Source organism: Cetorhinus maximus, chromosome 4 (genome assembly GCF_964194155.1).
Source record: "Cetorhinus maximus chromosome 4, sCetMax3.hap1.1, whole genome shotgun sequence".
Taxonomy (NCBI): domain Eukaryota; kingdom Metazoa; phylum Chordata; class Chondrichthyes; order Lamniformes; family Cetorhinidae; genus Cetorhinus; species Cetorhinus maximus.
In genome coordinates this window covers 53,462,691-53,475,454 of record NC_135882.1, presented here as the reverse complement: position 1 = coordinate 53,475,454, position 12,764 = coordinate 53,462,691, and the positions used below count along the sequence as shown (strand labels likewise).

General features: G+C 39.7%; 1 protein-coding gene across 6 annotated transcripts in view; it reads right to left on the bottom strand.

Annotated features, from left to right (window-relative positions):
* Nucleotides 1–12,764, bottom strand: part of trps1 (trichorhinophalangeal syndrome I) — a 190,360-nt gene that overhangs the window by 165,715 nt on the left and 11,881 nt on the right. The window lies entirely within an intron of this gene.

The window sequence follows — 12,764 nt, the reverse complement described above, 5'->3', positions numbered from 1 at the left end:
AAAGTCATTTCATTTGAATTATCAATAACTTCATTCTTTTTGTAGTATTCTTTTCCTGTGTTGTTTACATCACTTCATTTAAATTACTAGATCATTTATATTTTTTAATGAAAGAAAGCATTTTGAATCATTAGGAATAGATTGCAGCATGTTTCAAAGTAGATGTCTGCACAGCTTCCGCCAACTCACTAAAATATTGCAAACAACATATTCACAATTGTCCTGTAGGAAGGTTGAGAAGCCATAACATGTGCCATTACCCTGCACAATTGTCCTCCCGTTATTTTAGTACAATCTGAAACCTCCCATGTTAAACCTAGAAGGCAAATTAATATTCAAACAAAAAATGATTCTTGAGCTCCATTTTGCAATTATTCTCACATTAGTCACCAAGGAACATGGAGGAAGGTGACAAAAATTATTCAACTGGTGTACATTTCAGGCTCCAACTCTTCAAATGTCCCTCCACTACCCCCACCAAAGCATCTTGCCTCATCTTTGCAGTTCAGCTACGCAATACAGCAGAGACCACTCAAGGGATTATGGAGGAACACCCTAGTACGCCAACCAGTTGTGTCACTGTAATGTATTTTTTTTATGAATTCTCATATGTGTCACTGGCAAGGCTGGCGTCTATGCCCCATTCCCAGTTGCCTGTGAGAAAGTGATGGTGAGCCTTCTTTGAGAACCGCCGCAGTCCGTTTGGTGAAGATACTTCCATATTGCTGTTAGATATGGAGTTCCAGGATTGCAATGCAGCAGGCTGAAGGAATAATTATATATGTCCAAGTCAGAATGGTGAATTGGTAGGTAACAAGGAGGTGGTGGTGTTCCCATGAACCTATAGCCCTTGTCCTTCTAGTTGGAGGTCACGGGTTTGTGAAATGGTAGGTAGTACACACAACAGCTAGGATACACCAGAGATTGAGACAGTAAATGCTTAAACTGGTGGATGGGATGCTGAGCAAGTGGACTACTTTGTTCTGGGTAAACAGGTAGTTTTTTAAAATGTTATTGCAGTTGCACCAATCTAGGAAAGTGGATAGCATTCCATCACATTCCTAATTTGTGCCTTCTAGGTGGTGGAGGTACTTTGGGGAGTCAGAAGGTGAGTCACTCGCCATAGAGTACCCAGCTTCTGAAGAGTTCCAATAGCCACAGCATTTATACACAACCTATACTTCTTTCCTACATATTACTTAATTTATACTTTATTTACAATCTTTTAATATGAAAACTCTCCATAATGTGTAAAAGTGTATTTGATATTGATAACAAAATTAGTTTACTAATGCGTTGGGACTTGGATAGATTGCACAAGGACTAAATTCACAATCCATACTCTGACCTGTAATAATCTGCAAATGCTATACCTTACTAAGCACAGTTCAGAGGCAGTGTCACACAGCAGTTTAATAATGCAATAATAATGAATGTTCTGCTGCATCTTGTGCTACGATACAGAATTGATTAAAATGATTGATGCAGCTAAGTTTTCAAATCACTGCTTAGTCCTCTATTGTTTATTTGCAAGTTATTTTAGAAATGCTTTAATGTTTCTTCATATTAATGCCTGCTGACTTGATCATTGGATGACTTGTGTTCTTTAACATAAAATGTATTTTGACAATCCTATGGAAGGGCTGCATTAGATCTCTTTCTTATTTCACATGTAAAATCTATCAACAGAAACTAACATAATGGATGTGGTGCTAAGCTATCTTCAAGGAACCATGAAGTATTTCACAGAAATGCAACTCAGCACAGTTTACTGATTGATGTGAATTCAGTGTTTTCTATAGCTGCTTAGGTACTTTTGAAAAAGATATCTATGGCATAGCTACAGTTATGTCCTTCATTTCTGCACTCTTGTCTCAGAGTCAAAAGGTTGTGCGTCCAAGACCTACTCCAGGGATTTGAGGACAAAATCTAACCTGATGCTCTACTGCAGTACTGAAAGAGTGCTATACTGTCAGCGGTTCAGTCCTTCTGATGAGATATTAAACTGAGGCCTGTTTAACCCCTCAGGCAAGTGTAAAATATTCTATGTTACTATTTGAAGAAGAGCAGTGAGTTTTCCCTGGTGTCCTGGCCAACATTTATTCATTAACCAACAACACTCAAACAGATTATCTGGTAATTATCTCACTGTTGTTTGTGCAACCCTGCTGAATGCATATTGGCTGCTGTGTTTTCTACATTACAACAGTCACCACACTTCAAAAATATTCAATTGGCTGGAAAGCACTTTGGGACATCCTGAGGTCACGAATGCCGCTATGTGAATGCAAGCCTTTCTTTTCATCATGAAACAAGACAGGCAAACGGTGATGATGTCTACACGTAATCAAACTTTATCCTTGAGGATTGGAAAATAAAATTGGGCACAAGGGAAAAGAATAAAATCCCAGCTGCTGATTCAAATTTTCCCTTCAGGTTTCGTCACCATCCCCACTCATACTGAACTTTTAATTCTCAGAAGCTGAAACACAGCAGATTGCTTCACTGCCTGCCAAACCTCCAGCAATTTTCCAAGGCAAAGACAGTCAATTGTCAGGTAAACACATACAACATCAGCTTGTATGCAACACTTTAAAATAAAACAGAGCAGTTATAGGAGTATAGTAGTGTAGCTGTTATGTTGTTGGCCTTGTAATCCAGATGCCTGTAAAAATAATCCTGTGAACAACTTCAAGCCACGTCATGGCAGTTTGAGAATTTGAGTTCAGTTAAATAAAATCTGGAGATACAGGGCTGCTCTCAGTAAATGTGTCCATAAAGCAGTCAAAATGTCATGATGTCATGGCAGCTGGGGAAATTTAAAAATTCAATTAATAAATCTGGAATATAAAGCTAGTCTAAATAAAAGGGACCATTACAACTATCACTGATTGCTGCAAAAACCCAAATGGTTCACAAACGTCCTTTCGGGAAGGAAATCTGCCGTCCTTACCCAGTCTGGCCGACATGTGACTCCAGGCCCACAACAATGTGGTTGACTTTTAGCTGTCAAGCCATTTCAGTTCAAGGGCAATTAGGGATGGGCAACAAATGCTGGCCTTGCCAGTGACACCCACATCCCATGAAAGAATAAAGAAAAAAAAAAGAAAATACATTCACAGATATCCTGTAGAAACAAGAAACTTTCTTTGGTCTGACCTACATGTGACTTTAGCTCCACGGCAACATGGTTGATTCTAAAATGCCCTAGGATGTGGCTTAGCAAAGCACTCTGTTGTATCAAAGTGCTAGATAGGAGTAGGACTGCAGCAGTTCAAAAAAGGTCCACTGCCACCTTCTCAAGGGCAATAATTGGCTGCCCTGCCAGCAATGCCCACACCCAGAAGAATGATAAAACAACTACACATTTTCCACTGTTGCAAACTAACTTCAGCTTTGTGCCATGATATATAGTATATGGGAACATAAAGTCACCCAAAGCATTCTTAGGCAAGGAAAAACAAGACTATTTATTGAAGTCACTTACAAGATTTTGCTGTGCAACATTACCCAAGGGTGTAGATGGGATCGTAGTTTAACATTTCATCTGAAAGACAGCACCTCTGACAGTTTAGCACATCTTCATTACTACATGGAATGTCAGGCTAGATTATGTGCTCAAATCCTGGAGTGGGGCTTGAATCCATGACCTTCTGACTCAGAGATGAGTGCTACTACTGAGTCAAGGCTGACACCTTGGCTGGAACTGAAAGGACTTCATCCTTATGAGACTTCTTTTTTTAATACTGGCACTTCAAGCGTCACACATGGGTGGGTTTGCACTAAAAATTCAGTCACGAAGTATATATGAAGGTCTGGTTAAATTAATTACAGGTCTGTTGGAATCTGAACCCAAAATCTACAATTTCATCTATTCCTTTGTACACTACAAAGTAAAGTTCTCTACATCCTTTTGAAAGCTAACCAAAAGACATTTTGTGACTTTCAACTGAGGGCTTCATGGTCCTGAACACAACCAAAATGCAAATATATTTAGCCAAAATGGGAAATTTTAATTAATTGGATTAAAAAGGTTGCTGGTGTATGTAGGTGCATATATATCACTTAAAATCAGTAAATATTTATGCCAAGTGTACCTGGGTTGAGATCTTCCAGTCAAAAACAAACCTATTATAATTTTGTTTTTGATATTCTGTAAACAAAGGTCTAATCAAGCTTAAAGTAAAGATATTAAAGCTTTCATACAGGAGTTCCAATGAAACCACAAAGCCAACCAAAAACAATTTGTTACATATTGATATTTTATGAATCAATTCCAATTGACTCAAACAATCTGTGTATTAAAATTTTTATCAGACCACTCGTAAAACAGCTTGGCTCTGGGCTACAGGAATTCTTGCTCCCTTGCATTTCATCTGAAAATAGTACCAAGAGTTGGTGAAATGATGATATGTAAACCTTCTTGAATAGGAAACCATAAGAGGCACTATGGAGACAAACAGCACGGACGATGCAATTTTTGTCGTGCAAGACACCATTTACCATCCATCGCAGTGTTAATTCCCAAGGGAAGCAAACAGTTAACACTCTCTTATTCTGACAATCACAAAGTCAGTCCCTGCTATACAAAACAGAGGAATGCAGTCATCACATACTGGCTCTTTGGGAGAAACAACATAAACAAGAGAAATCTGTGTCACTGTAACACTGGACTTCTTTTCCCAGTGACCGCCCCCTCCACCCGAAACCCCCTCCTGCCCCACTGGCAACAAAAAATGTGGAACTTAAGCCAGAGAGAGCCAGAAGGTGCAAGGTTTGATCCTCTGCATTTGCTGTTAGTTAGCATTATCGGATTGCTAACCTGGCTTCCTCCCATCAGAGGGGAGAATTAGCAGAGGTCTCACTCTAATGTCTACCAAGAAACCCCAATTTCAAAATATTCCTATATTCATATTTTCTATAAAATGCACCTTGTGGATTTTGGGTGGAGCCAGATTCAGGCTTAACTATCATCGTTCACTGTCTAAGTCATATAATAATGGTCAATGGTACAGGCGTGTATCTGGTACCAATAGAACCATAACCTAATGTGACTTAGCACCTTCAGAGGTCAAAGGAAATGGAGGATATACCCCATGTGGAATACAATAGCTCAAACTCATGCTGTATTAATTCTCCCTCAAGATCACTGTTCTCTCATACGAATGTACGAAATAGGAGCAGAAGTAGGCCATTTGGCCCTTTGAGCCTGCTCCACCATTCAGTAAGATCATGGCTGATCTGTTTGTGTTTCGAATTCCACATTCCCATCTACCCCCGATAACCTTTGATTCCCTTGTCTAACAGGAATCTATCGACCTCTGCCTTACAAATATTCAATGATCCCGCCTCAACTGCATTCAGAAAGAGAATTCCAAAGTCGCAATAGTTTCAAAATAGTCGCAAGTTTCAAAAATGTGCTTATTCACTCCAACAGAAAATGATCATTAATGACAAGCAGTGTGTTAACACAGAATTGATTGTTTTTTTTTTAAATAAACACTTGTCTATGCAGTGTCATATAGAAATATTTAACTTCAGGTAAAAATTACAGAACACACTTTACATATCACATTCCTGTTAATTTGCAAATAATCCTTCATGATGTTTGCATTTTCCAGTAAGGTTGTGAGTTCAGTAAGGTTGCAACTATCAGAACTAAGCTGACTCACCAATTCTGAGCTGAGAAAGTGCTATATTGAAGGAGTTGTCATCTTTTAAATAAAATGTGAAATCAAAGTCCTGTTGCCTATTCAGATAGTTGTAAAAGATCCAATGACATGATCAAAAGAGCAAGATACTCACGCGGTGTCTATCAAAATTCTTCCCTCAACTAACTCTGCCAAAACAAATGAACTGGCCATTCGTTTCAGTTCATTGTTTGTTGGGCCTTCCTATGTGCAAAATATTTTTCTTAACTTGTTTTCAGGGTGTGGACGATCCTGGTAATGAGGCTGCATCTACTGCCCATCGCCAGTTGCTTTGATAAGGTAATAATAGCCTCTTCCTTGAACCAATGCAAATGTGTTGATGATATTCTCAAGAGGTATTGAGGGAATGAGGTGCTCAGTCACTCTTCCCAGCCTCTGCCCTTTTTACCGGACCACTGATATTATTTGTCCAGTTAAGCTTCTGGTCAATGATACCCACAAGTACGTTGAAAGATCAGGTTCTCAGTAATGGCAATGGTATTTAACGGTCAAGGGAAGGTCATTTGTTTTTTCTATGTTGGAGATGATAATTGTCTGGTATTTATGTGGCATGAATGTTATCTGTCACTTGTCAGACTAAGTATTGGTCCTTCAGAGATCCACATAAGACATAGGAGCAGGAATTAGGCCATTCGGCCCATCGAGTCTGCTCCGCCATTCAATCATGGCTGATAAGATTCTCAACCCCATTCTCCCGCCTCCTCCCCGTAACCTTTGATCCACTTACCAATCAAGAACCTATCTATCTCGGTCTTAAATACACTCAATGACCTGGCCTCCACAGCCTTCTGTGACAACGAATTCCATAGATTCACCACTCTCTGGCTAAAGAAGTCTCTCCTCATCTCTGTTCTAAAAGGTCTTCCCTATACTCTGAGGCTGTGCCCTCGGGTCCTAGTCTCTCCTACTAATGGAAACATCTTCCCCACGTCCAATCTATCCAAGCCTTTCAGTATTCTGTAAGTTTCAATCAGATCCCCCCCTCATCCTTCTAAACTCCATCGAATATAGACCCAGAGTCCTCAAACGTTCCTCATATGTTAAGCCTTTCATTCCTGGGATCGTTCTCGTGAACCTCCTCTGGACCCTCTCCAGAGCCAGCACATCCTTCCTGAGATACGGGGCCCAAAATTGCTCACAATATTCTAAATGTGGTCTGACCAGAACCTAATAAAACCTCAGCAGCACATCCCTGCTTTTATATTCTAGTCCTCTCAAAATAAATGCCAACATTGCATTTGCCTTCCTAACTACTGACTCAACCTGCAAGTTAACCTTAAGAGAATCCTGGACTAGGACTCCCAAGTCCCTCTGCACTCCAGATTTCTGAATTCTCTCCCCATTTAGAAAATAGTCTATGCCTCTATTCTTCCTACCAAAGTGCATGACCTCACACTTCCCCACATTGTATTCCATCTGGCACGTCTTTGCCCATTCTCCTAACCTGTCTAAATCCTTCTGCAGCCTCCCCAATAGTACCTGTCCCTTCACCTATCTTTGTATCATCTGCAAACTTAGCCAGAATGCCCTCAGTTCCTTCATCTAGATCATTAATGTATAAAGTGAAAAGTTGTGGTCCCAACACTGACCCCTGCGGAACTCCACTAGTTATCACATGTATGCTGTTATAGGCTGCTCTATTATGGAGGTGGCTAAACACTTTATAATCATCAAAATATGGGCCCACTTATGACGTTATGATAGGGGGAAAACATTTGATGAAGACAGTTGAGGCAACCACAACCATCTTGCTCATCAGACAGGATATCACATTCCTGTTCATTTGCAAAAAATCCATCATGACATTTGCATTTTCCAGTAAAGGTTGTGAGTTCAAGCAACTATCAGAACTAAGCCAACTCACCAATTCTGAGCTGAGAGAGTGCTGTATTGATGGAGTTGTCATCTTTTTTTAAAAAAGTGAAATCAAAGTCCCATTGACCTCAATTTCACAGACACTGGTGCAATACTCAATTAAATGGTCCCTCTATGATGAAATTAGCTACTCTCATTTCTCTTCTGACTTTCAAGGCTGTGATGAGCTTAGGAATCTCAAACGGTTTGTCAATGTGTCAACAAACACAGTTCAAAAAGTAATTTAGACATGAGGCACTTTGGGACATCCTTTCAAACAAATAAGGCACAATATAAATGCAAGCTCTTTCTTTACTACAATCCCTGAAGAGGATCCAGGAGGAACATTTAAAGCTGAATTTTCATCCTGATGACATGGAGGTGCCAGTTGGTTTTCCAATACCATCTTGCCCCCGGTTGTTTTCCCGGAGTGGGATCGTGGGAGGTGGAAGGGTTTCCCATCCAAAAACGGCAGATAGCCAAGTAACAGGCTTATTGAAGGCCAAATGGCCACAGCTATGGCCATAGGCCACTCTATTAAGGGGTTCCACAATGGTGGCCCGATAGATGTAGCCAATTTTTAATTCAAAAATTTTCAAATTTGGTGAGAGATCACCTCAAGATGGAGGCAGCCTCTATCCCTGCTGCTGCATCCCTTTCCATCCTAGCGGGCCTCCTATTGGCCCTCCAGTTTAGAGAGCCCACCCACCATCCTTAATTGGATGACAAGTACATCCTCTGCCACTGATTGGCCAGTTCAAGGAAAATCACCACCAGATGACTGCTCCCAACACCGTGTGGGATCAGGAACGCCATTTGACCCTGCCATCAAGGTCCTGATCCAAAAGCTAAAATCCTGCCCTTAGTCTCTGTTCTCAATGGTATCGTGCTAAATGTTAAACCAAAATCTTAAACTATTACAATTGGCTAATTTCACATGGCATTTTTTTTTAAGGACAATGTGAGATTCTTTGCTAACGCCTAGAGTGATCTGGTTCTAAGATGGGAGCAGAGCTCGCCATTGGCAGGGGAAAGGAGAGAAAGCTAGAGGAACAATCTTTTATACTTTGTCATCACTTCTCTAAATTAGAAAATACGAATAAAGGAATATTTTGAAATTAAATGTTTATCCAACAAGCTATTCACTGATATAAGACTGACAAAAAATGAATCTTCTCTCAAATCAGTCTCACCAGCGAAATCCTACTTTTCAAAAGAAAATAATGAGCCTTTTTGCTTTGTCTCCCTATTTTTAAAACATTTGTTGAAACCACAAATGGCAAAGAAATTCACCTGTAGGGAATACTGAGCACAAGGATGGGAGAAAAAGAATGAGCATCTGATTGGTATAATAATTTTTCCAGAAAGCTTCAGGAAGTTGACCGTTTCAATTATGTAGGCTAATCACACCCCACCATATCGCTGGGCTCAGTATCATTCAAAATTGCCTCTTTAATTCACATATCATTTCAACAAAAAATACTCAAGAAAATTAAAAGTAGTAAAGAAAATTCTTGCTATATTCAAAAGTAGCAATCTTTGTAATCCCTTGATCTGTATATGTAATAATGTTAGTGGAAGATCCCTCTTTCAAGTGTTTACACTTCGAACATTTTTCCCCACATGCTTCACAACCTTTTAAGCACACAATTTCACAAGGTGGCCCATGTCTGAACCAAAACAAAAAAGAGGCAAGTTACAACTATCAACTATTTTCTTGCTGATATCCACTAAAGAGCAGTGCAACATTTATGAAATCATAAAGGAACAGTTGCCAGTCTAGACATAAATAACCTTAAGTAAATACAAATCACTGTTGAAAGTGTCTACCGCAATTAATCACTTCTCATTTTCCCTGTATTTGCAAAATCAGAGAATTTTGAATAACAATCAATAGTGCTGATTTGTGTTAGGCTAAAAATGATTTTGCAATGTATTGTGTTATGCTCTTGATCAACAAATATTCCTGCAGGTAGAGACTTTTTGTCTCTTTCTATAGTACCCACGTTCACCATTATCATCTTAAAGCCATGTCAAATGGAAATCCATGAATCAGGTGACTGAACCTTTGGTCCAACAAGGGAAAATGGAAGCACATCATAAAGATTAGCATCATACAAATCAGCCTAATTTAAATTGCTTGTATTACGTTTAGTATGTTTTTGATGGTAGCACTCATGAATGACTTGGACTCATCAAGACAATTCGCAAGGAAATACCAATGTCTGGGGAATCAACATATTTATACTGTATGAGAAGAGAGTGCTGATTGGTTGCCAAGTGGACTCTGATTGGTAGAGGCATTGCCACAGAGAACGCACACTTGATTGCAACTGACAGTTAACTGCCAAGATTTGTTTGAAATTTAAACCAGACAGCTTGACTCTGATTAGTCAAGGCATTGCCCTGGGGAAAGAACCAGCAAATGGCTGTCACTTAGTTTGTTTAGTTGAAACGGGTACAGTGTGTGTACCTGTTCTTCCTGTCTGCAAATAACAGGGCCCTGTGTATTAATATATGTAGCTTCCAGTACATGCCTGTTTCAGCTAAACAAAATAAGTGACAGCCATTCGCAGGTTCATTCCCCAGGGCAATGTCTTGACCAGAGTCAAGCTACCTGGTTTAAATTTCAAACAATGCTTGGCAGTTAACTGTCAGTTACAATCAACTATGCATTCTCCATGGCAATGCCTCTATAAATCAGAGTCCATCTGCCAATCAGCACTCTCTTCTCAAACAGTAAAAATATGTTGTTTCCCCTGACATTGGTATTTTCTTGCGAATTGTCCTGATGAGTGCAAGATGAAAAGCTTCAATAAAAAATGTCTTTTTTTTCAGCAATACTCAAATTCTGTACTACCAAATGACTATATTCATTAGTTTCGAGACCTCATAACTATTACCAGCAGAGAATATTGAATACATTACAATACAATAGTTATTTCCACAATCTAGCTGTTTACTTTGAACAATAAAGTTGAAAGTGAGTTATAATAATCAAGGACATAGAGATCCAAGAAAAGTGATCATATACTCTTTCATCATTTATGAACATTATTATACACGAAATAACTGCAATGAAATGAAAATCTACTGAAAGTTTACTTATATCTCACTACCATTTCTCTTAACTCCTTCACTGTCTATAAAACTATTAGGCTGCTCATCTGACATCCAGTACTGGATGAGCAGAAATTTCCTCCAATTCAATATTGGTAAGACTGAAGCTATTGTCTTCAATCACCGTCACAAACTCCATTCCCTTGCCACCGACTCCATACCTGTATCTGGCAACTTACTGACGTTGAACCAGACTGTTCATAACCTTAGTGTCATACTTGACCCAAGGTGAGCATTCGACCACTCAACGACACCATCAACAAGACTGCAAGCTTCCACCTCCAAAACATCTCCTGACTCTGACCCTACTTGAGTTCATTTGTTGCCATGCCTTTGTTATCTGTGGATTTGACTATTCTAATGCACTCCTAGCTAGTCTCCCACTTTCTACCTTAATTGAAATTGAGCTCATCAAAAACACCAAATGCTATTCACTCATCACCTTGTGCTTGATTATCTACATTCACTCCCACTTAAGCAAAGCCTCAATTTTAAAATTCTTTGTTTCCAAATTCTTCCATGCCCCTCCCTATCTCTGTAATCTCCTCCAGCCCTACAATGCTCCAAGATATCTGTCCTTCTCCAACTGTAGCCTCTTGAGCACCCCCAATTTAAATCACTTCACCATCGGTGGCCATGCCTTCTGCTGCCAATGCCAGAAGCTCAGGAATTCCCTCCCTAAACCTCTCCACCTCTATATATCTCTCTCCTCTTTTAAGATACTATTTAAAACTTAATTACTTGACCAAGTTTTTTGTGTCATCCATCCTAATACTTCTTTATGTGGTTCAGTGTCAAATTTTGCTTCTATAAAATGCCTTGGGACGTTTTGCTATGTTAAAGTTGCCAAATAAACACAAGTTGTCACATAATGGTCTACATGTCATCATTTTATAATGAGATGAACAATGCACCAAGTCAAAAAAAGTTAAATATCTTCAAAAATTCCTTACATGTTTAAGTCACAAACGCCAGGAGGGCAAACGAACAATAACTTTCCTGTCAACATTAATGATTTCTCTCCCTATCAATAACCAAATATATTTAATTACATCGGAACAGTAGGTGCATTAAAGGAAGTCTTTGCTCCCCTCCTCTTCCTTCCACCTCTTTCAAAAACTTAGCTCCACCTGGTCTTTAATGTTTAAGTGAGAAGCCCCTGAAGTTGCTATAATGTGCTATTTATAACAGTTTGTTTAAGGTTACACAAATTAGAGAACAATCAAAATAGTAATTATTGGCTTACTTTTCATAATTGCAATAAAGCATGTTATGTCATTATCATAGTGCCAGGCAATGACCATCTCTAACAAGAGAGAATCTAACCATCACCCCATGACATTCAATGGCATTACCATCACTGAATCCCTCACCATCAACATTCTGGGGGTTACCATAGACCAGAAACTGAAATGGACCAGATATATAAATACTAGGGCTCTAAGAGCAGGTCAAAAGCTAGGAATCCTGCAACGAGTAACTCTCCTCCTGACTCCACAAAGTCTGTCCACCATCTACAAGGGACAAGTCAGGAGTGTGATGGAATACTCCCCACTTGCCTGGATGAGTGCAGCACCAACAACACTCAAGAAGCTCGACACTATGTGGGCCAAAGCAACCTGCTTGACTGGCACCCTATCCACCACTTTCAACATTCTTTCCTGCACCACTGGGACACAGTGGCACCAGTGTGTACCATCTACAAAGTACACTGTAGCAACTCACCAAGGCTCCTTCAACAGCACCTTCCAAACCTGTGACCTCTAACTAGAAGGACAAGGATAGCAATGCATGGCAACATCACCATCTGCAAGTTCCCCTCTAAGTCACTCACCATCCTAACGAACTATATCGCTGTTCCTTCCCTGCTGCTGGGTCAAAATCCTGAAACTCCCTTCCTAACAGCATTGTGGGTGTACCTACAGCACATGAAGAGCAGCGGTTCAAGAAGGCAGCTCACCGGCACCTTCTCAAGGACAATTAGGATTGGGCAATAAATGCTAGGCTAGCCAGTGACACCCACATCCCATGAAAGAATAAAAAATATAAGCATTAAAATTGTGACAAACACTGCAACTT